General features: G+C 36.9%; 1 long non-coding RNA gene across 1 annotated transcript in view; it reads right to left on the reverse strand.

Moving 5' to 3' along the window:
* The window catches only part of LOC127933889 (uncharacterized), a 40,903-nt gene extending 26,939 nt beyond the window's left edge, over positions 1 to 13,964 (reverse strand). Inside the window, exon 1 of the long non-coding RNA XR_008147595.1 lies at positions 13,748 to 13,964. This is a non-coding gene — a long non-coding RNA (uncharacterized LOC127933889). The remainder of the gene's footprint in view (positions 1 to 13,747) is intronic.
* Positions 13,965 to 24,489: the final 10,525 nt, after the last annotated feature.

Consider the following 24,489-nt stretch of genomic DNA (forward strand, 5'->3'; position numbering starts at 1 on the left):
TGACGTTATGTGTTTTGACATTCCATGCCATGGCATGCCATAACCTAAAGAAATATTAGACCACTGCCAAGCAAACAGACCAGTGAGCTTTTACACATGATAACAATCATAAATCATACTGTACCAGTCCTGCAACAATTGTTTGACATTTTGTGAAATACCACAAGGCATTGCCGTGTAGTTAAACATGAATGAGCCTCAAGTGTCAATTTAACATCCGCCCGTCATCGCTCAGGCTGCAACTCCAGGATGAGAGCCACAATTTTGACTTTTTTAATAATTCCATCTCTTCCATCCATCCGTCCATCCATCCATTCATCCATCCAACCATGAAATTCTCTTAACCTGTCTGGTTTCATTAACCAGCCATGATAAAACCCACAACTCCAACACATTAGCATATGCATTTACTGTTCTCTCCTGACATATCAGCTACCATAGCAACATGTGCCAACAAGTGAGAAGGGATCCATCTGAGTCTTTGCTTCATGGTTTAGAGCTCCCCTTCATTAGTGCTGCCGTTTATCCAGCTGCATACATTGCCACAGCATTAAGAGACAGAAAACAGCTGAAATGCAATGCCCATATGGCTCACTTAGGAATATGGATGACAAAAAAGAAAAAAAGAAAAAATAAACTTTGTAATGTTTCATATATTCACAATGTATGTTTTTTGTTGGTCTACACTCATCCACTGTGCATTATGTACAAGCAAATGTTGTTATTCTGTAATCGCAATCATTGCATTTCCGTCTAGAAAGATACCTGCATTTGCAGACTCACACGATTACTTGGGAAGATAATGAAAACAGCTGACTCTCCGGTTTCATTTCTCCCTTCTTCGCCAGCAATTTAAGCATTATTATTTTGTGCTTGTGTCAACAGTAATGATGCCAATTATGAGTATCCACAGTGGTTTCCATGCTTGAAAGTAAAATCAGAATGTCACTAGTACTCCTGAGAGATAATATTCACTTGAGTATCCCATTAATCATTGTAGACACCGTATTAAAGAGGACATTGTCTTGTAAGAGTGCAAAGAAAGGGACCTGTGATGAAAAACAGTCCAGTTTTGGCAGAACTGTTACTTGTTACATCCTCTGACTCATTCAGCTTACTGTAAAAAATGCAAGTGCCAAACTTATTAATGAATGCTTTTCTAAGTTGACATTAAAGGAACACTCAAAAAAATTATTTTGTTTAGCAAACCATAAAATTAAGGAAAAGGTTTTCACGCAATTACTTCAGGTCCACACAACAAGACGAGTTTTCAACAAAATTTAAAAAAATAAAGTTAAGCTGGGTCAACAAAACAATATTTGTTTAATTGAACTTGTCTTGTTGAATGGACCTGTACTAATTATGTGGAAAAGTTTACTTTAATTTAATAAAGTTTCCTGAACAAACTATTTTTGGGAGGGTTAGTATTTAGCAAAAAGACAAACTTTGTAGTAATTCAACAGCCTAATCATGTTCAGCCAAAGCCGCAGCCCATAAACTTCTACTCAAACCATAATAAGCATATTAAAATGACGTCAAACCTGAGATTATCCTTAGCACTCTGTATCACACTGCTCCGTTTAAATAGGGAAGGTGCTACTTGTAAAATTCTGTTATTTTCTACTTTGACAGTTTCCCTACACAAGAAGGTGGCGACCGTGCTGCAAGATGTGCATTTATTGTCCATTTTCCTCTCATTATTTTAAGAAAAAGGGTTAAGCTTTAATCAAGTAGTTTAAAGAGTGTTATTCCAGATATATCGGAGATATTGTTACAGGAATACAAAGAAAATACAGAAATACAAAGATTGTTAATGGGAATGTGAAGGATAAAGCTTTACCTGCTCATAAAGATGACTGGCATATTGCGTGGCACCTGGGCATGGAGATAAAGTGCCTCTTGCTCTTTTTCTTTAGAAGACAAGGAGAATCGTTAAATCACGGGGGTGATTCAGCAGCCTGTGTAAGTATAGCACCGCATTGCTATTTCACCAGGCAATCATTTGACTCAGTTGGAAAGCAAGAAATAAAACCTCTTTTGTCTGTATGAACGCAAGCTGTAAACGTGCTTTTTCTAAAGGAGCAGAACAGGGGCAGTACAGAAAAAGAAGCAGTTTGCATCATTGTCTCACAAGAAAAGGAACAGAGGGATAATGAAGCAGATATTTCCATCCAAGATGGGAATGTTATTTACTTTAACTTTTGAAAATCCCTAGGACAACTAGCAAATAAAGCAGTACTCATGAGAGTCCCATATGATCAAGAGAACAAACTCGTCAAATATATATATATATATATATATATATATATATATATATATATATATATATATATATATATATATATATATATATATATATATAAGATCTGCAAAAGTTACAAAGCACAAAGTCCACTCCAAAGGGAATTATTTTATATCACTGTTTCTGAACTCCCATCCATAGGCCAACCAGATGAAAACCAAATCTGTAAACAGGATAAACACATATTTAACAATCTAAAAATGATGTATACACGTGGTGGCCAATCCTGCACCTGGAGGTTCAGTGAACTGCAGAGTAGCTCCAACCTGCCATAACACACTTACCTTGAAGTTTCTAGTAATCCTAATTTAACTGGACATTGGCCCTCCAATAATAATCTTTAATACCGCATCAGAATACAATCTACAAAGACTTGCTGATGATTCATCCTAAAGCATCTGAGGGGATGTAGAAAAGCATGTTGTGGCAGCTCATAGGAACCCTTGTCAATAGCTACTTGCAGTTCAAACCCTTTGAGAAGACGTGAGGAATGCAGTGTTGAACTTTGTATCTCAAATTGCTGAATGGATAACTGTCGTCTTTGATGTTGCTATTGATTTTTCAAGCCAGCAGTCTTTAACGAGTGTCAATTTCAAAGGATGTTGCTGTTTAGCTATGCAAAGAGAGCACTTAATCCCACTGTAGATTAGGGAGGGTTTCACGCTGCATTCCAATACAGCAAAACACAGCGGCCTGCATGATTGGAATATCCAGCAGCAAATGATATTGAATAAAAATGCAAAGCTGCTCTCTGAGCTCACTGCGAACATGTCAGCTCTCCTCGAAGAGGAGATTGATCTTGTATGACAGCTCACCCTTAAGTAAGTGATGATCTGGTTTCCCAGGTTTAAAAAAAAAAAAAAAAAATCCTTTTTCCAAACCAAAAAAGCAATTCCATCTAGTTCAGCAATTGTTTTTCCATCTACATATGATGAAGAAAATTATTTGGTATTGCAGGGAGGGGTTTATATTAGGGCTAATCCTTGTAAATAATGAATAGGATGATGATAGTCGACATGTCGCCACAACAAGAGCTCTTAGAAAGCATCTGGCTAACTGACATGCTTGAGGTCATTATCCTGCCATCAGCCTGTCAATATTCAGGTGAAAGGACCATGACACTGTATCAGGAAATCAATTGAGATGGACGTCTTACATCCTGCCTCTAGTTAGACCACCAACCTGTTTTCTGTACACTCTCGCACAATGCTTGGATGTGGGTGCAAACTGATTTATTTGTATAATAAAAATTAATTTTTTGTAGCTTTTTAGTACATTTATTAGCTGTGTAAGACCTGAAATATGAAATTGTAGTCAGAAAAATAGACAAAATTATATATATATAATTATTATTTATTTAAAAATATATATACATATGTTGTTTATGTATTATGGGTCATTATAGGCATCGTGAAATAGCTATATAAAATATATGAAGCATATTTTTCATAAAATGTGATCAATAAATACACCATTTTGGCAGATTCAAAATGTACAATCTTTCTAGAAAAAAAGTACCAAAATGGCCCAAGAAAATAGTTTTTGTTTAGCCATTTGATTGGGTATTTACGCAGGATGCAGTGGTTAAAACTAGCTAGCAGTATCAACTACCAAGTACAACAAAAAGAACCACTTTAATACCAACAGATACTCTTCACACTCCAAAGAGAGCTGAGAAATGAAGTGCAGTGAATCAGGACCCTACACGCTTTGTCAAAACATTCAACAAGATTTTGGAGTGTCTCATTTGAATACAACAAGACAGCCTTTAAAAGCAAAAGCAGGTTCATTACCAGAATCTTAGCTTAAGCTTTATAAACTTGAGTGATGTACATAGACATTTTCTCCACTGCAAAACTTGAGAATCTCAGCTGGTTCTCAAGTAGGATAGTAAGGTTTGCTGTCACCAAGGGAGATGTGAGTAGGAAACTATAAGGATATATAAACTATAAGGATAAACAAGATAAAGGCTTGAGCCCATCTGCTGGCGAGCAATGAACTTGATTGCTTTTTCCTCCTGAGTGGCCAAGGGCATAGAGTCTGTCCTCACAGTCAGTGTTGTAATCCTCCATTTTTTTTATATACTTACAAACATCTCCTCAGTGCCTCAAGTTGTAAATGACATTGTTCAAAGTAGGCAGTCAGTCAGAGCAAGTACTACAGTATGAGCTAAGTTGCATTCATGCAGAAGTACACTCAAGCGTGTTGCTGTCAGGAGTGATGACTTAGAATGGCAAGATGATGGAGGGAAATTATATAAACCATAATGAGAGGAATGAAGCATTAGTATTATGGCAGTAGTGGGACATCTCACGGTGCAACTGGGACAGCAGATGTGACAGAAACCATTCACCCTGTTTTTACCTTAAAGCTAAATTTCTATTATTTATGGGCTTCTTGTTGACTTAAGTGAACTGCAGTGCTTTAAAGACACATGCATGGTACAGTACTATCACTTGGGGTGGCACGCCATTTTTTTAAAGGGGACACCAGTGAAGAAATTATCTTATAATTGTATTTGTCGATGTTTTTGTAGATGTTATTTTATGCTTTCTTGTCTCTATAGACGTATGAAAAGCTAGACTTTACACACACACAAAAAAAACCTACGAATACACACTGCCTTTAAGCTTGAAGCCAAAATTTCTATTAATTTCATCATGTCTCACAGTGATTTAAGTGGTTGAAATAACAATGTTATTTAGGTATAATCTCAGAAAAAAACTAATAATAATAATAAATGGCAAGAAGATTTCACAAGGTTTTTTTTTTTTTACCATTTTGAGTAAGACTAAAACTATCCAGTATACTAAGTTGCTGTCATTATCATTAAAGGGGGGGTGAAATGCTCGTTTTCACTCAATATCCTGTTAATCTTGAGTACATATAGAGTAGTACTGCATCCTTCATGAATCCAAAAAGTCTTTAGTTTTATTATATTCATAAGAGAAAGATAGTCTGTACCGATTTTTCCCGGAAAAACATGACCGGCTGGAGGCGTGGCATGTGGGCGGAGCTAAAGAATCACGAGCGCGAATAGGCTTTTGCGTTGAGAGGATGTGGAAGCTGTGACATTACCGTGAGGGAAAACCCATCATCCAAAACAAACCATGGCTTACAGTCAGATTCAGCCGTTTATTTATGATCCAGAATCAGATCCAGAGGCTGAAACTGAACGAAAGCAGCAGCAGCAACGACTCGCTCCGAGCGGGGCTCGAACCCGGGTCTCCGATGGGAGGCGGACGCACTAACAAGGAGGCAGAGATATTTGAAGCAGTTTTACTCACCGCCTGCAGTTCCAACACACGATCGTGACCCTTTTTCCTTGGGATTGCATCATCCTTAAGAAATAAACGATACGCAAATCCGTCGTCAAACTGGGCCTTGTGAACAAGCATCTTCGAAATGCAGGGAACAAACAAAAACACTTTCACAACTCAGTTGATGCTCTGTAAAAATAAACTCCATCCACTGGAGCGCGCGCTCTTTCGGCAGAAGTGCCTTAGGACCCATATAAGGAAATTCCGCTCCATCTAACGTCACACAGAGCCATACTCGAAAAAAACTTTCCGAAACTTGTGACAAACCGGAAGGAGTATTTTGGGAACAAAAATACTCCTTCAAACGTACAACTTAATTTTTGAAACTTTGTCCATGTTTAGCATGGGAATCCAACTCTTTACCAGTGTAAAAAACTCATATTAGAAAAATATGAAAATAGCATTTCACCCCCCCTTTAAAGCCGCATGGCATAAAGTGATTTCATGGAGAGTGAAGCACAGTCTCAGAGAGATCTCAATGCTCCCCTGCGGGAGAAGCACAGATACCACTAGCAGTTATTTTGCTGCCCTGCTGACTCACTTGTGTTGATCAATAGCTAATTCGCTCACATAATTAAGAGCCACAGCAATCAGAACCTCCTAGAGAATGTGATAATTAATCAATGTGGTGTCCCGTCTGGTGCTCTGTCATTTTCTCCCCTCCATCCAGCATACAGAGCATTGCAGAGCAACAAACCAGCATCAGAAATTCAGACTCTCTGGGAACCTTTGTTCTCCCATCACAGCGGCTGTCATCAAGCATCTGAAATGGCAATGAATATAGCACTAATTTGAATAATAAGTTTTAGCATCCCTACATTTTATGATAAGTAGTAGGTGCAGTAGGATGGAGGATGAAGAGGCAGATACTGTGGATAGATAGATAGATCACGCCACATTGGCTGCCATGACACCTAAATTTAAGATGCTTTTCCAACCTACTTTTCTGACAATGGCCTGCCCCACACTTCCTGCAAACCTTCATCAAAGATTATATCCCAGTCGCAGCAATGTCAAATGGTCTCACATCCCAACTCCGTTCAGATCTCCAGGTCAGCTGGAATAAAACTTTAACAAGACACTATCAGAAGAGCTACTGTAACTCAACAGTTATGCTCAAAACGAAGCCTTGACACAGACTTCTGATTGTACACATTCTCTTCTCATCTGAAAAAGCTCCCACATTGTCTATTTGGCATGCTTTCCCACACTATTCAGCACAACAATCAAATCTGTACTGAACTGACGAGGCCACCTCTATGACTCTTACTAAGTGAACAGTGACATTACCTAGCACTTTGACAGTAGTGACACTCTTCATGTGTGTTGTAGCACTCTTTTGTCATGTTCTAGGTGTTGTTATTGGCTCTGGAGGCCAAATATGTAAGTTCATTGTAAAATAAGATGGTGGTGAGAAGTCCAGATACCAAACTACAGGGGGCCCTTCTGTGCATGGCACCCTCCTGTCAGCTATAAACTCAATTAGATTTTTATCTGCCCACTCTAAAGTGCAGTATTGAGTTCTAAACTCTGTTCTCCACTCAAAATGAGTGCCTCACAATTAAAGAAGACATAGATACTGATGTGTAAATACATGGTGGATGAGTGGAAGCAAGAGTGGGACAGAGGCAGCAGATGGTCCAATATTTCTCATTTCAGGTGGCAGAATTTATTTCCTAGATAATTGGGGGTGAAACAAGGCAATAACAGTTAGTAGGTTCACATTTGTCATTCAGGTGTCAAACATTCCTGTCCTAATTGTTTCCAATGTGCTCCAGGTGTGTCTAGTTATCATCCTAGTATCCATGTGTATTTAAGATTGCGTCTGTGCAGTCTGTCTTTGGATTTGAATGTCAACTTGTGTCTGACGTGTGAGTTTTTGTCAAATAAAAGTCTGTTTCATGTTAATCTTCTTCATCTCTGTGCTTCTTTGTCTCCACCACAGTAGTAGGCAGACTGTTAAGGAATTCTAGACCCAAAACCGAAATTAAGCGGCATCCCCCGTGTTTGTTTTACATTTTTTGAAAAGTGTTCTGTTTTGTTTTGTTTTTTTGTTTTTTTTTTGTTCCCTTTGTTTCTCCATGCCCCAAATGGAGAACACCAGCTCCCAGACACCACCAACCCAGACTGGAAGGAGACAGTCATCCAGTGTCTGGAGAGCCTCCAATCTGGAACCCCTCCACCAGCCGTTCCAGAGTCAGGTCAGCTAGCCACCCAGTTTACCAATAACCAAAGGACGAGAAAAAGACTGTTGACACACTTGAATATCTGAAAAACAATGCTACAGTCAGTTCGTGAAACCCTTCCACTGCCAGTTTACCCAGTTATATTTCAAAGTATTGTAAAGGTTTTTTTTTTACCCAGATCCCCCCCCCCCCCCCCCAGACTTTTTGCATGAGCAGATTGCCAGATTGATTACACAAACAGGAAAGAACACACTTGACGATGATTGAAATAAAATATGCTGTGTTTTACACTGGTAACTGGCAGGGGTGCCACAATATAATTGGGTAAACTGGCAGTGGAAGGGTTTCACGAACTGACTGTAGCATTGTTTTTCAGATAAACAAGTATGTTAAATTAGCATGTTTCTTAAATATCTGCAAACATATTATGGTATTTTTATGCTGTACTTTATGACCTCATCAGTCAGTTTAAATAAAATAACTGCTCTTGAGCCCTTTATCACTTTGATAATACTGAATAAGCTTTTTTTTTTTTTTTTTAATCTGCACTGTTTATTCACTTCACTGGTTTGCACTCTATTTGCCATGTGCCTTGCACTGCTTTATTTAACTTTTTTTTTTATTATATGTTTTTTTTTACATTCCCTTATTGTACAATTGTATCTTATTTTATATTTGATCTAGATTGTTAGGCTCTACTGTTATCTGTATGCACCGGGGGTCTGAGAGTAACGCAATTTCGATTCTCTGTATGTACTGTACATGTGGAAGAATTGACAATAAAGCAGACTTGAGTCAAAATCTTAAAAGTCTCACACCTAAATGCAATTTCAGAGACAGATTCCAGAAATGTTTTATTTTGTAATGAAAGACACTAAGTAGCAGATGAAGTGCTTCTTATTCTTACCCAAAACTACAAAATGGAAGAAAAAGTTAAAACTGAACACAATCTTGCTACTCAAGCTGTGTATGAACGGTTTTTATTTATATTTATTTGTTTATTTTTCATTTTGCATTTACTTGTACTTTTACTTTCAATACTTACGTACGTTTAAGATTTTAAAAATACTTTTCATATTTAAGTGCAATAAATATCAAACACTTTAAGACTTTTACTCAAGTAATATTCCAAAACGTTGACTTCAACTTCTACTAATGTAATTTTCTTGTAAGATATCTGTACTTTTACTTGAGTATGGCTTTCAGGTAATTTATGCACTACTGTATATGGTTTATACACAGATGAGACATTAAATTATGGCCACCTACTTACCTCTCGTTTCCCCTTGTACAGTGCATGAACACTGCACGACAAACGACGCAACCGGAAAAAGAGTCGCACAAGTCAGAATTCGGCTCAAAATCGGATGAAAATCGCACAGTGTATGCCCGGAGACATGAGAAACATGTTCTTGAAGGTGGCCTGATGTGTGATCTAATGTGAGTGGTGATTGTGACTGAAAACAGGGGTAAGGATTCTGGGACATGGGGTTCAGAGCTGGTGACTGATGACAAAGACTCCCTGACAATTATGCACAATTGTATACTTGCTTGTTCAGTTTTAATGATCTGATTGGATACTAGTTTGTCTAAATTAATTAATTTTCTATTAAGTATCGTAGGGTGTAATCATAGCCTATTGTCTTTAGAGAAATAAACACTTTGAGAACAGCAATAAAGCGACGGTGGATGAGCAATTCTAGCAGAGATAAATAATATGTCATGCATTGTGTTGCAGCCAACAGACAGTAGACAGCAAGTGTGATGATGTGATGAAGTCTAATTACCATCTTGGCTGGTGCATAATGACAAATACAAACTTCCATATAGGTGTTGCTAATCGTTTTTTATATAGATTGCATTTCCACAAACTGATTTCTTTGGTTTTCAGCAAGGTTGCTCCATAATTAATTTCAACAAATTTAAATGTAATAAATCAAATTTAATTGAATCAGAAATAAAAAATGTATTAGAAACTTTATATAATTGTATTTAAAGAGTGTGTGAGTGTTCTAATATTGTGTTGGAGTCCCCTACAACAGGTTTGAATGCATACATGGTCAGAAAACATTGTCATTTAATCAGAATATCCATTAAATATTATAATTTTTTTTTGATGATTTTAAAACGATTAGTTATGAGCTTAAGGTCTGTAAACCCCTCTCTTCCATAAGCCTACTCTGCTGAAGCTTCCGGCTTTGCTACCGTTCGGACGTTCTAGCTTACTGCTCTGCGATTTGCTTCTTATTTCTGTACTTTTCTCTGATTTTTCTAAGATTTTTACATCAGCAGATCAGCACAGTGCTCAAACAACAGATTTTTGGCACAAATGCTTAAACTAAAAACATTGGGACTGGAATAATACTACAAAAAGACGACTTTGTCTCCCACTGCTAACAGCTTACATTCCTGAGCAGGATAACAGCTGCCTACATTCAAACAGAAGAGAGAGAAAATGCCTCCTGTTGGATCTACTTGTTGCATGAACTGCTGCAAACTTCTACAAAGGATTGTGATCCTTGAAACAAAGTTACTTTCTGGACTTCCAAAACAGACCGAGCACTCAGCAGACCGTCGTCATGGACCCCCTCTGAATCTCAACAGTTTATACCAAGTGTAGAGGAACAAGCCGAAACTGATCGCCACACTAATCGATGGCACAAACAGGGAGTGAGACCCAAATAGATAGATATCAGATTGTCACAAGTTTCTCGTATTGCTTCCTCTACCCCAGATTCGAGTATGACAAAGCTTGTAAATACTGGTATTCTACCACCCCCTATACATCTTGAGAACAGATTTCAAGCATTTATGAATGCGGGTGAGGAACCCCCAAATGTGATTAAACATGGATCGGATCAGCCAGCAGCTAACACCGCTACTAAAAGGCACTCAAGGACGAGCAAACAGTGGCATTCAGCTCAGAGCGCAGCCGAGCCCAGGACTCTGATAGAGGGCGACTCTGTTATCAGAAACATTAGTAGCAGGACTACAACAACATGATGCCTTCCTCAAGCAAAGGTCTCTGATGTGAACATGGAACTTAAGAACATTCTGATGAAGCACAAGACTGCAAATCGAATCATCCTCCATGTGGGAAAGAATGATATCTGGCAGTCAGAACTCCTTAAGAAGGACTTCAATGAACTCTTTGAAACACTTTGAAGACTCAAAGTTCAGTCGTTCATCAGTGGACCACTCCCAGCAAGGGGAACAAATATGTTTTCATGGATGCTTGGACTGAACACATGGCTACAAAGATCTTGCAGTATAAAAGGAGTGAATTTCATCAACAACTTCAGTCTTGTCTGGGGTCATAGACAACTGTTTAAACCGGATGGCCTCCACCCAAACAAACTTGGTGCTAGAGTGCTTAAGGACAATATCTACTTCTCCCTCCATCATCCTTCAGCAGAGTGTGTCAATCCATTCAGCACACACACCGGGTCTGAGACATCATGTGGTTAACATATCCTACAAGGACACTGATAACACCATACAGACAAAACAAGCACTGCTGATGGACACTATCCAAGCTGAGCCCTGCCCACAGAGCTCCTCACAGACAGACTGTGATATATCAAAACAGCTACAAGATTCACCACCCAAGGACGACTTTCTGAAAAACAGCCAGGGAAGCCAGGACAACATATCACAGCCACCAGAAGCACCAGAGACACAGCTCATCTCACCAGACACATTATCCCTCTCTCCAACCTCTCCACTTCTGTGCTTCCCACAAAAAATGGAGGAATTGGTGTATGCTGGGAGTAAAATCTCTCACTCATTCACCTCAGATATCAACAATAAAAAAATGTCGGGCCCCCAACCACCAAAGCCTGTGGGCCCTGTTCCTATGAGAGCTCTCCGACCACTGCCACAACGACAGGGCCCAATCCCTCTATCTGCTGAAGGTGAACCAAAAACAACTGATAGCAGCCCCTCCTAGCTTCACTTACATGAATGTCTGCAGGACTGTTAGGAGAGGTGGAGGTGTAGCTGCTCTATTTAAAGATGTCTATCAATGCAAGCAAGTGTCACTTGGTCAGTACTTGTCTTTTGAATATCTAGGGATTGTGCTGAAAGATGCTCCACGCATTTTGTTTATTATTATTCACAGCCCTCCAAAATACTCTTCAGCCTTTGTTGAAGAGGTAACAGAAATGTTATCAATGATTTCCTCAGAGTTTGACTGTTTTGCAATTGCAGGGGATTTTAATATTCACATAGATAATGCAGTAAACTAAAAAATAAATCATAACGGTTCTAAACACTTTTGACCTGATTCAGCAAGTTCATGGACCCACACACAAAGGTGGACACACTCTGGATCTTATCATCAGTAGGGGTCTAAACATTTTATCCATTGTTACTAAGGCCATAGCACTATCTGATCACTTCTGTATTTTCTTATCTCTGCCATCACAGAATCTAGATCTGTCTCTGTCAGAAGGAGATGCATTAACGAGAACACAAGTGTACAATTTATGGAGGCTATATCTTTAACACCAAGCATTTCTGCAGACTCTGTTGATATTCTCCTTGATTCCTTCAACTCAAAAGTTAAGAATGTTATTGATGATATTGCTCCAATAATAGTAAGTAAGAACATAAACAGACAGAAATCAGTTTGGAAAAGATCAACAGCAGTTCAGACTATGAAAAGACAATGCAGAAAAGCCGAGCGGATGTGGCGGAAGACGAAACTTGAAATTCACTATAGCATCTATAAAGACAGCCTTCATGCTTTTAATGTGAAACTAGCCACAGCTAGACAGAATTTATTCTCAAACCTTATAAACAGTAAATTAAATAACACTCATACTCTTTTTGCCACTGTTGAGAGACTGAAAAACCCCCCAAGTCAGATTCCCAGTGAAATGCTTTCAGACAGCAAATGCAATGAGTTTGCTTCCTTCTTTTCTGAGAAGATCATCAATATCAGGAAGGCGATTAGCAAATGCTCAAGTAATGCAGAGGTCAGACAGATTCAGCCACAATATCAAAAAGATATTATGTCTATTTTTGAAACAATTGATAGCCAAATTCTGGAAGACATAGTGCAGCACCTAAAATCTTCAACCTGCTGTCTTGACAGACTTCCCACATCTTTTTTCAAAAGTGTGTGTTACAGGTACCGGCTGGCACCACATAAACAGCTTATATGCTCTCTCTCAAAACAGGAGAAATAAATGAGACCAGGCAAACTCTGCGTCCGTTTTTCGTCTCGCTCAGCAGAAAGAGGAGAGAGGATTTATTAGACATTCACATTTTAAATCCTCCTCTGTTACAAACACACAATGTTCACTATCAAATAAACACTTCAAAATGAAATACAATATGTCTTTTATTCATCTTTCAGCAAATACTGAGTTTTAAGTTTTGGGTGATTAAATAAATCAAACTGACAATAACCACGGTTACCCTTTAAGTTGTATCTTTTCAACTCAAAATAAAACACAGATTATGTCATCACTTACATATAAAACATAGTTTGTTACCATTTACATATGGTTCCTAAATGCATTTTCCGCTTCCAGCAAAAGTAATTTTTTTACTCTTCCCAACATGCATGAGCTGACAGACTTTTAACTTATTTTTAACCACTTTTAAAATATAAATCACATTTGTTTTAACATCAGCTTTTAACCCTGACAAACTCCGTTTTTAACATTAACCTTTCACATTTTACACAATATCATACATTTCAAGAGTATTAAAACTTTACAAAAATGTTCAAGGAGCTAAAAATAAAACTCTTCAGACGTGACTTTGGTAGTAACCGGTGACATTAACAGGCGCGAAAATGTGGCTACTGCCATATATACAATTATGTCCACATACTCATTACATAGCCTTATTAGCGAACATTAAAACATTCAGTGACATGTCAACATATTACACTTCAGGTAATTAGATTAATTTAATTTTCCACCAACCTGAAAACAGGAGAAATAAATGAGACCAGGCGAACTCTGCGTCCGTTTTTCGTCTCGCTCAGCAGAAAGAGGAAAATCGCAAAGCGGACAAAACTGACGTAAAGCCCCGTGGAGCACAATAAATGCCACACTACCCCCTGCTGGCGAACTCCACAATTACTCCTCGCCTCTATATAACATGTCTTAGTCAAAGGATGGTGGAACCAGGTAAATTACCTCTGAACAAATATTCGAAAACATTCATTTTAAAATTTCAGAAACGACCACAAATGTGATAACACTTTTAGTGGGCATCACATGTGCTTAACTGCTTAGAAGCAGATCTTTTAGAAGTGGTGAACGCCTCACCTCTTTCTAGGATGTTTCCAAACTCCCTAAAAACTGCAGTTGTTAAGCCCCTCCTGAAAAAGAGCAATCTTGATAACAATATTTTGAGCAATTTTAGACTAATATCTAATCTTCCTTTTATAGGCAAAATTATGGAAAAGGTAGTTTTTAATCAGATGAACAAATACTTAAACTCAAATGGATACCTGGACAATTTTCAATCTGGTTTTCGACCACATCACAGCACAGAGACAGCACTCATTAAGATAATAAATTAAATTCGCTTAAATTATGACTCTGGCAAAATATCAGCACTGGTATTGCTATATCTCAGTGCTGCGTTTGACACTGTCGATCATAACACACTACTAGAGAGACTGGAAAACTGGGTCGGTCTTTCTGGGATGGTACTCAAATGGTTCAGGTCATACTTAGAAGGGAGAGGCTATTATGTGAGTATAGGAGAGCATAAGTCTAAGTGGACGTCCATGACATGCGGAGTCCCACAAGGGTCAATTCTTGCACCGCTCTTGTTTAGCCTGTATAATGAGAAATAATGTATAAGTCTGTATAAGTCAAATAATGAGAAAGAACCAAATTGCCTATCACAGCTATGCTGATGATACCCAGATTTACCTAGCCTTATCTCCAAATGACTACAGCCCCATTGACTCTCTCTGCCAATGCATTGATGAAATTAATAGTTGGATGTGCCAAAACTTTCTTCAGTTAAACCAGGAAAAAACTGAAGTCATTGCATTTGGAAACAAAGATGAATTTCTCAAGTGAATGCATACCTTGACTCTAGGGGTCAAACAACTAAAAATCAAGTCAGGAATCTTGGTTTGATTCTGGAGACAGACCTTAGTTTCAGTAGTCATGTTAAATCAGCATACTATCTTTTAAAAAACATTACAAGAATTAGATGTTTTGTTTCCAGTCAAGAAACTAGTCCATGCCTTTATCACCAGCAGGGTGGACTATTGTAATGGGCTCCTCACTGGCCTTCCAAAAAAGACCATTAGACAGCTGCAGCTCATCCAGAACACTGCTGCCAGGATTCTGACTAGAACCAGAAAATCTGAGCATATCACACCAGTCCTCAGGTCCGTACACTGGCTCCCAGTTACATTTAGGATTGATTTTAAAGTACTTTTACTCGTATATAAGTCACTAAATGACCTAGGACTGAAATATATTGCAGATATTCGCAGATATTTGAATATAAACCTAACAGAGCACTCAGATCACTAGGATCGAGTCAGTTAGAAAAACCAAGGGTTCACACAAAACAAGGGGAGTCCGCCTTTAGTTACTATGCTGCCCGCAGTTGGAATCAGCTTCCATCTTCCTCCAGCTTCCAGCTTCATCTTCTTACAAGAGTTCCAGTGAGCTGGGCTTTCCTGTCTGTTTCCAGTTGGGTCATAAAGTTTTATGACCAGTTCAGGGGTAGGGTTACAAACTCATGACTCTATTTGAGAACATTAATTCCAAAAAGCTCAAAAAATCGTAACTATCGCATAACTGGCTAGTCAACCTATCAAACACATATTAGTAAGAACTTACATAAAGAGTTTAAAGAAAAGTGTGTGTGTGTGTGTGTGTGTGTTTGTGTGTTTGTGTGTTTGTGTGTTTGTGTGTGTATGTTTGTGTGTGCATGTATGTGTGGAATGTGTCGCCGTGCCGTGAGTGAAAAAGGCGGGTGTTTGTATTTCCGTTGAGGCTCACATGAGTATCTCTGGACTGCCTCGTAGGTGTGATAACTGTCACCCCGCCATAGGAGGTTGCCGATATCGCAGCACCCGAGTGGTGAGTTATGTTGGAAAATGTTGTAGAACAAAAGTCCTTGTATTTGTTTTTTTTTACTCAAGTTCTGGTCTTTGATTGCAGAAACTGTTAGAGAGTCAGGATTCATTAATATGCAACAGATGGTTGAAAACCATCCGCTCATTAGCGTTACAATTTATTTATTTATTTTGCTCAAATGGGTTACTTGTGAAGTTACAAAAATGGCATCAGTATTACATTATCAGTTCATTATTGATGATATCAATACAAACTCACAGACACAACCTGGAGCCTGTACCATGAAGCTGGATTAGCTGGCTGGCCAGGTCAATTTCAGGTTATTTCAGGTAATTTTCACACCAATCCTGGGTTTTAGGTACCATGTAAGTGGCTTGGCTTTTAGCAGCATTCACTGCCATAGTACCTTACACTTCATGGCTAACCTGCTCCGGGGGCAGATTATGTTCTGAGTTAGAGATCTCAAACTGAAGGTGGGCCAATCAGATGTGAGAAAAGTGACATATGTCTGACACAAAGTCCCTCCCCCAGTTTATCCAAACGTTACCCCAGTTTGCTCCAAATTAAAGGTCACTAATGCTAAAAAACAAAACAAAAAACAACTCTGGCTTTAATGATACTTACTGAGCCATTATGATTTATATAATTTATATATTATTATTATTATTATTATTATTATTATTATTATTATTATTATTATTATTATTATTAATCTATAACACAAAATCAATTTTAGTTTAACAGTTATTATAAATAATTTTTTTTAAATAAATATTAATGTATACAGATCATGTAATATAAATAAGCTGTAGTAACAATAGATTGCACTATTTAGAAAAAACAAAAATCTGACCTTACAAATTCGAATCTCTATCACTATATATTTTCAAATGTATAATCTAATTTAACAAGTTTCACGGTCCCACTTTATATAAGTTGGCCTTAACTACTATGTACTTACATAAAAAAATAAGTACAATGTACTTATTGTGTACATATTGTATTGTAAAACACTTTTGCTGCTATTGAGGTGGGATGGGGTAAGGTTAGGGAGAGGGTTGGAGGTATGGGTAAGTTTAAGGGTGGGTTAAGGTGTAAAGTATGGGTCAACAGTGTAATTATAAATGTTATTACAGAAATTAAATACAGATGTAATTACATGTAGTTTTTTTTTTTTAAATATAAGTACAATGTAAAAACATGTATGTACACAATAAGTACATTGTACTAAATTATGAATTAAAATGTAAGTACATAGTAGTTAAGGCCACTTAATATAAAGTGGGTCCAGTTTAACTTGTGACTGCACGGATAGAGCAAGGTCATTTATTTTATTTGTCCTCCTTCATGTTTCACATTACCTTTAAATTTGTCATATTCTACAATCTCTTAACCTTTAGCAAAACCTTTAACCTTTAGTTTGAATCTCGTTGGGTCTCTCGCGAGAAGTAAATCAAACTTGCTTTGTATTGCAAGGCTCGTGATTGGCTGTTTGCCAGTGATGTCACACATTCATGTGCATGTGCTCCACAAACTCAGGATCGAAGCCTGAGTTGACAAAGAAAGTTGATGATCAGCATCATGGTACCAACAAAGCTGAATTGGAGAGGTTTGGTTTTGTCAACTCAAAATGAATCCTGTAACTCTGAATTTGTTTAGCTACCATCATGGTTCAGGCCCCGGGTGTGGGGAACTGTGTTAGAATGCCCAGTGAAGCTGAAAACACAGTGTCTTCTCCATGTGATGCAAACACACTAACTAGCGGAAGTGTTTGTGGGCAGGTTAGAGTGTTCATATTTCACTGGCAGGCAGGGATTATGCAACTTTACCTTGTGGCATATATAGGTAACAGACAGATTGGAAAATATGATGACTCACTCAGGCGGTTCAGCGTCGTGTCTTGCTTTTAAGAAATGATATTTGTATTTATTATGTACTTTTTTCATTTGTAACTTTGAAGAATACTCACAATTAAGGATAGTTATATTACAAACTACTAAAATTTTTCTAAAACTCATATGACCTGCTCTTTTAAAAAGACACTTTTTACTTGTACCTAATGTTTCCTGTTATAATTACATTACAATAAACAGTATAGAGGTCTGAGGAGGAAAAATATATTTTGTAAAACTGAGCACTATATTGTTGCTTTTCATTTATGTTTACATTTAATTTCATTATTACATTTTAGAAGAAGCAATCAGTGCCTGGGGGAAATGATACTGCCCTTGAACCCAATTTTAGTTTCATTAAATACAAGCAAACCCTTCACACTCAACAAATACCCTGGACATGTCCATGGTTTAAACATTGAGGGGATCTGGTAGCGTCTCTGCAATGATTACAGCAATAAAGAATCTAATTACTTAGAATCTGTCAGTTTCCAGTAGTTTTCATTTGTCATAATCTCACCGCTAGCTATCAGAGAGGTTAATAGCAGGCCACTGGGGACTAGAGGGTGACTTTTCAATGAGGGTCAGGTCAGATTATGACAGGATAAGGTCTCACAGCACTTTTAATTCATTTGAAAAAGTGGTAACAGTTTATAATAATATTATATCAGCATTAGTTAATGCATTAGGTATAAAGAACCAACAATAAACAATTGTTGTTGTTGTTGTTGTGTTTTTGTTTTGTTTTTACAACCTGAAATGAGCTGCATATATTTTATGTTGTGAATATTTGAAAATGTTATGTTATGTATTCCTGTGATGGCAAAGCTGGATTTTCAGCAGCCATTACTCCAGTCTTCCGAGTAGTATAATCCTTCATAAAATTTTGTAATATGCTGAACTGGTGCTCAATAAACTATTATTATTAGAGTAATGAGGAAAACAGTTGTGCCGCCTTAAAACTTTTAGCACTCTATTGTGTAGGAATATAATCTATTATGTCAGTGTGGTAAATTTCAACTGAAAAAAAAAAAAAAAGATCAGTTGTCACCAAAGCTCTTATTTTATACACATATTTTAAAATATTTATACAAATATAATTTGTATATAATAATCATTATAAATGTTGTTTCATCTCAAATAATCATAACAACAATTATAATACATTATAATATTTACTTATTTGTGATTAGAACTTTTATGAGTATTTATAAAACACAATAAACACGTTAAATCCAATTAATTTAAAATGGATTATAAGTCTCATATCTTGACATTATTATTTAAGATCTGTACAGTATCTTACTATCTTACTGATATTAGAGTAAATATAGTTAAAATCAAATGTGCCATATTACACGTTCATCTGATCAGAAATCTGATCTAATGGTTGTTTAAGAAATATTATTGTTGTTGTCGTTGTTATTATTTATAAGTGGTCTTTGTCTGCTTCAAGTAACAAGTTAACAATGGCAAGATATGAGACTTATAATACATTAAAACTATGGGAAATATAATCCATTGTAAATTAAGTGGATGCATTGTGTTCCTTGTGTATTATAAATCATCATAATCTTAAAAGCTTTAACCACAAATGGGTTTAACCACACCAAGTGGGTTGTAAGAATATTGTACAAAAATGAATGCTATTGTACAAATTAATTTTTTTACAAATTGCCATTGAGATTTTATGGGAAATCCTCACAGTTTTGTCATCCAAGGCAGAAGAATATAGGAAGGTGGAATTAACTTAAAAGGGTCATATGATGTGAAAAATGTTTCCTTTATCTTTGGAGTGTTACAAGCTCTTGCCACATGAGGAAGATGCAAATACTAAAGTCTCAAACCCAAAGAGATATTATTTATAAAAGTTAAGACTCTGACAACACGCCCCCATATGTCTACGTCACTATGAGGAAATATTTGCATAATGCAGCCTAAATGTTCACGCAAAGAAAAAAGGCATGATTTCAGTAACCACAGTTAGTGTTGAAGCAGTCATGTCAGAGATGCTGTGTGTATCTAGGAGAAAGCAAAAGCACTTTATTTGGCCTTTCGAAAGTATATGCAGTTAGGAATCTTTAAGATTACTTACAACAGACAGCAACGCATTTTATAGACAAACATTTCACAAACCTAGGCGAGGAGGTAGTTCTGACTTTGCGCGTGTGTGTGTGAGAGATAGTGATGGTAAAACTAAGGACATTATTAACAGTTTTTAAATTTATTTTGAAAGACAAAGCTTGCGGCATTACATTTCTGATGAGTGCTTGCGGTGTTCATCCAATCACAATGCACTGGGTCAGTTGGCCAATCAGAGCAGACTGCGCTTGTCAGAAGGAAGGACTTTGGTTTTAGAGAGGCGGGGCATATAGGACTAACAACAATGTATAGTATTAGAAAAATAATGTGTTTTTTGAACATTAAAGCATGTCAACATATTCTGTTACACCAAATACACAAAATAATGATAACCCCTTTAATGGAATATAGCATTTGTTTCTTTATTTCCCTGTGGATTTGTGGTAAACATTGCTACCTGTTCTCAGAAAATGGGTGACAGGCGCTAGTTTTGCTTGCAGTGACTAAATGTCAGTGGAGATTTTTGCGCCCTGTGTCTGTTCTCAGAGGACAAACCAAGACACAGCCAGCTTAACATAGATTTTGCAGTACATCAGTGTGAGTTTAGGCATCAGAATGTGGTCTGCACACTGTGCTGTGTTTTACATAATGAGCTTACCTCAGGGCTGATGGCTGGAGGAGGCCTGAATGCAGAGTGATCCTGGGCCAAACCTCTGTTACTCAAGCGCCACCAGACACCAAAGCTCATTACTGGAAAGTGATTATGAAGCGATTTTTGCATATTAGGACAATGATTTTAAATACGAAACAAGAATTCAGTCAGCCAGAAGAAAACATCTTTAGGGACAGTGAGTCAGTGAGCTTGCTTAATGTTCAAGTTTTGACGGATGAGTCATAGTTTGGGATTCAGTTAGCCATACAGTTTATGGAATTATTGCAGAAAAGCAGCATGGCATAAAACTTGATGTCATGTCCTATGTTTGCGGCAGGCAGTAGATGGGCATAAGAAATTAAATTCTTTGTTGTTTGGCGCTTTATTATTTTATTTTATTTTTTGCATCCCCCAAAAATATTTTTGCAAATATTTAGTCTTTGTAGTTCTGCTTAACCATTTCCTTGAAAGCATGAGGAAATGGGACTGTATGTGGTTTGCACTTTACCTGCCTTAAGGCTCGATATGCAGAAACACTGCTTTAAATATCTCCGAAACCGCCACATTCATTACAACATTTACATTTTTGGATCTCATGAAACTCAGAACTTACTGAAAGTTTTTATCCAAAAACGTGTTTGTTCCTGTCAATCAATGGCTTTCCATTGACTTCAAATCTATCATAAGCCTCATTCAGTTTTACATGAATCCAAATAATGTCAGTAATTGGACTGATGGCTCAATCAGACTGAAAAAGCATTCATGTAAACACCTCCATCGAACCAACTGAGCTTGATCCAATTGAAATTTCAATCAGATTGGAAGAGTTGGTATAGATCTGAAATAATTTGATGCATGTGAAACTCTATGCAGTATTTTCTCAAACACAGTGCCACAAGTGCGTATATTTATATGTTGTTTACTTCTTATGAATGTATGTTAATTTTTATATTAAATTGTGCAAACTGGTCAATAGATGAGATATAATTTTTACAAAATACTTTAATAAAAATACGTAAAAATATATTTTAAAAGGCTCTTCTGACAGATGCCATGAAGGTAAAAATGGCAATCTTACTCATGTTAGCTCCAGTGATATTATCATGGTAGCCTTCTGCGTCAAATATGTTTAATAAATACACAAATTCAATTCTGTGAACCAATTAATTTAAACCACAGGATGGTTACAAACTGATTTTCAGCTCCATTTATTAAATTGTCACCATAGTCAGACAAGTGTTAAAAAAATATTCTGCAATAACATTTTTATTAAATATAATTATAACTGCTGGAGCCATTTTAGGAGCCAATTTTTCTGGTGTTACTAGTTGCTAATTGAACCTAAGGAATTAAGTAATTTCCTAATCCTAAAATCCTATTAAATTTATATACAATTTGTGTGATATTCACTCAATGTTAATATTATTATTTAATAATGGATACATATGTCTTTATTCTTTTTTAATCTATAAGAAGGAAGGTCATGTGAAATTATTGCATAATGTAATTGAATGCTATCATAAAGTCATGTTCATTGGTTTGGTAACTGTTTACATTCACCCCTGTCTTCTGAAATGCACTGGTTTCCTCTGATCACCATATCTGACCTGCATTTTAAACATAGTGAGGAAGAGGACAGTATTCCACCGTGAAATTAGATTATTTTATTATCCTGACGTGTCCCCGACCCTCACTAACATATACACCCCAGTCCTGTATGCTTCCTCTTTTTCTGTCAATTATTATAATTAAGTACAGTATGTCTCAAGGTAAGAACTTTTTGTTATTATTATTCCATTAATTTTCCTCGATCTTTCTTCAGGACAATCTAAAACGGACGGATGAACCCATTTTAAACCTGCAAGAGTTGTAACGAAGAACAAGACCTGGAGTAACAAGATATGTGGCATGGCTTATGGTCAAAAGTTAACCCAAAATCTGCGTTAAACTCCCAATATAACTGTTTTTTGTTTTTTTTTTACTAGTGAAAACATTATCATGTTAGTGAAGGACTCCATGCTGTATGTGGTCATGAAGAAACATTTCCAATTCAACTGATTCTTACTATATCCATAGAGACTTATTTAGTGACAATTTACTTAGCAGAGCAACAGTTGTCCTGAGGCAAGCAGAGTGCATTACTCTTCATAATCTATTTTTATTCCTCAGGAACTGAACGTTTAAGACTGAAGTGTGAATTGGCAAAAAAACCTCAGGCCCAGAAGCTTTTAAGACCACCTATAAAGAAGAAACACAGTTGAATGATAAATCTCTGCCTGTATTTCCCCATGTTTACAAAGGAACTCTTCCTCTTTTCAAACCACGGATAATGCATAATTCATAAGCACATGAATTATGAAATGTTGTTGATAAGAAGACTTAGCTCTGTCTCTTGCAGTCCATCTTTACAGGATTCCTGTCTGTCTTACTGATATAATCACTTACATTCATTCTGGAAGAAGGCAGCTTTTTTTCTTTCTTTTTTCATGGTGCTTTTTGCATGTTTCTGTTTAGTTATTTTTTTTTAATCTACATAATTTAACTTTTTATTGCCTTCTGGATGTGGATATTACCTATACTGTATTGTGAAATTTATTTATGCATTCTGCTTTTCACTGCAAAAAATGCTCTCGTTTATAGCATTGGCCTGATGCTATGAGGAGTTCAATTTAAGGAGTTTTTAATGTTCAGTTCAGGAGTTCTAGTTCATTTTTTAGCCTCATTTGTTGGAAGTTTGTGGCTATATGCTACATGCACTTATAGCAGTAATTATTAAATAGTAAATGAAAAAAAAAGGTTGGAGTCAGTAAGATTTTTCAATGATTTTAAAAGAATACAAAATATACTCAAAAGCATAAAAAATATGAAACCTATATTAATAATTTAAATAAAGGATTTCTATTTTAATATTTTTTACAATGTAATTTATTGCTGTGATGGTAAAGCTGAATTTTCAGCAGCCATTACTCCGGTCCTTAGGATCACATGATCCTTCAGAAATCATTCTAATATGATTTGCTGCTCAAGAAACATTTTGTATTATTAATGTTGAAAATAGTGCTCTGTCTCTGTCTGCGCCGTCGACTCCACCTCCATCATCTCCATGGCCGTGTGGGTCCCTCTCATGCCTTGGCACCTCCGTTCATCAACGTTCCATGGAGTGAGATCCTGCCTGTTGCCTGGTCACCTGCCGTCACGCCCCTTCTCAAGGCTCCTCCCTGGCTCTTACCTCTATCGTCACCACCCTGGACTTTGTCATACTCCTTCAGATCATCCGTCCTCCTCCTGAACCAATCTTGCCTTACTTTGTGTTTGTCGACACATTTCGGTGACAAAAACTTTTGAATGGTAATTTACATAACATTATTTTATAAAATATATATGTAATTATTTTTCTAAATACATATATATACAGTACAGATCAAACGTTTGGACATAACTTCTCATTCAAAGAGTTTCCTTTATTTTCATGACTATGAAAATTGTAGAGTCACACTGAAGGCATCAAGAGCTATTTGACCAAGAAGGAGAGTGATGGGGTGCTGCACCAGATGACCTGGCCTCTACAGTCACCGTACCTGATCCCAATCGAGATGGTTTAGGGGTGAGCTGGACCGCAGACAGAAGGCGAAAGGGCCAACAAGTGCTAAGCATCTCTCGGGGAACTCCTTCAAGACTGTTGGAAGACCATTTCAGGTGACTACCTCTACATCAAGAGAATGCCAAGAGTGTGCAAAGCAGCAATCAAAGCAAAAGGTGGCTACTTTGAAGAACCTAGAATATGACATATTTTCAGCTGTTTCACACTTTATTGTTATGTATATAATTCCATATATAATTCCACATGTGTTAATTCATAGTTTTGATGCCTTCAGTGTGAATCTACAATTTTCATAGTCATGAAAATAGAGAAAACTCTTTGAATGAGAAGGTGGGTCCAAACTTTTGGTAATATATATATATATATATATATATATATATAT

Source organism: Carassius gibelio, chromosome A18 (assembly GCF_023724105.1).
Source record: "Carassius gibelio isolate Cgi1373 ecotype wild population from Czech Republic chromosome A18, carGib1.2-hapl.c, whole genome shotgun sequence".
Lineage (NCBI taxonomy): Eukaryota > Metazoa > Chordata > Actinopteri > Cypriniformes > Cyprinidae > Carassius > Carassius gibelio.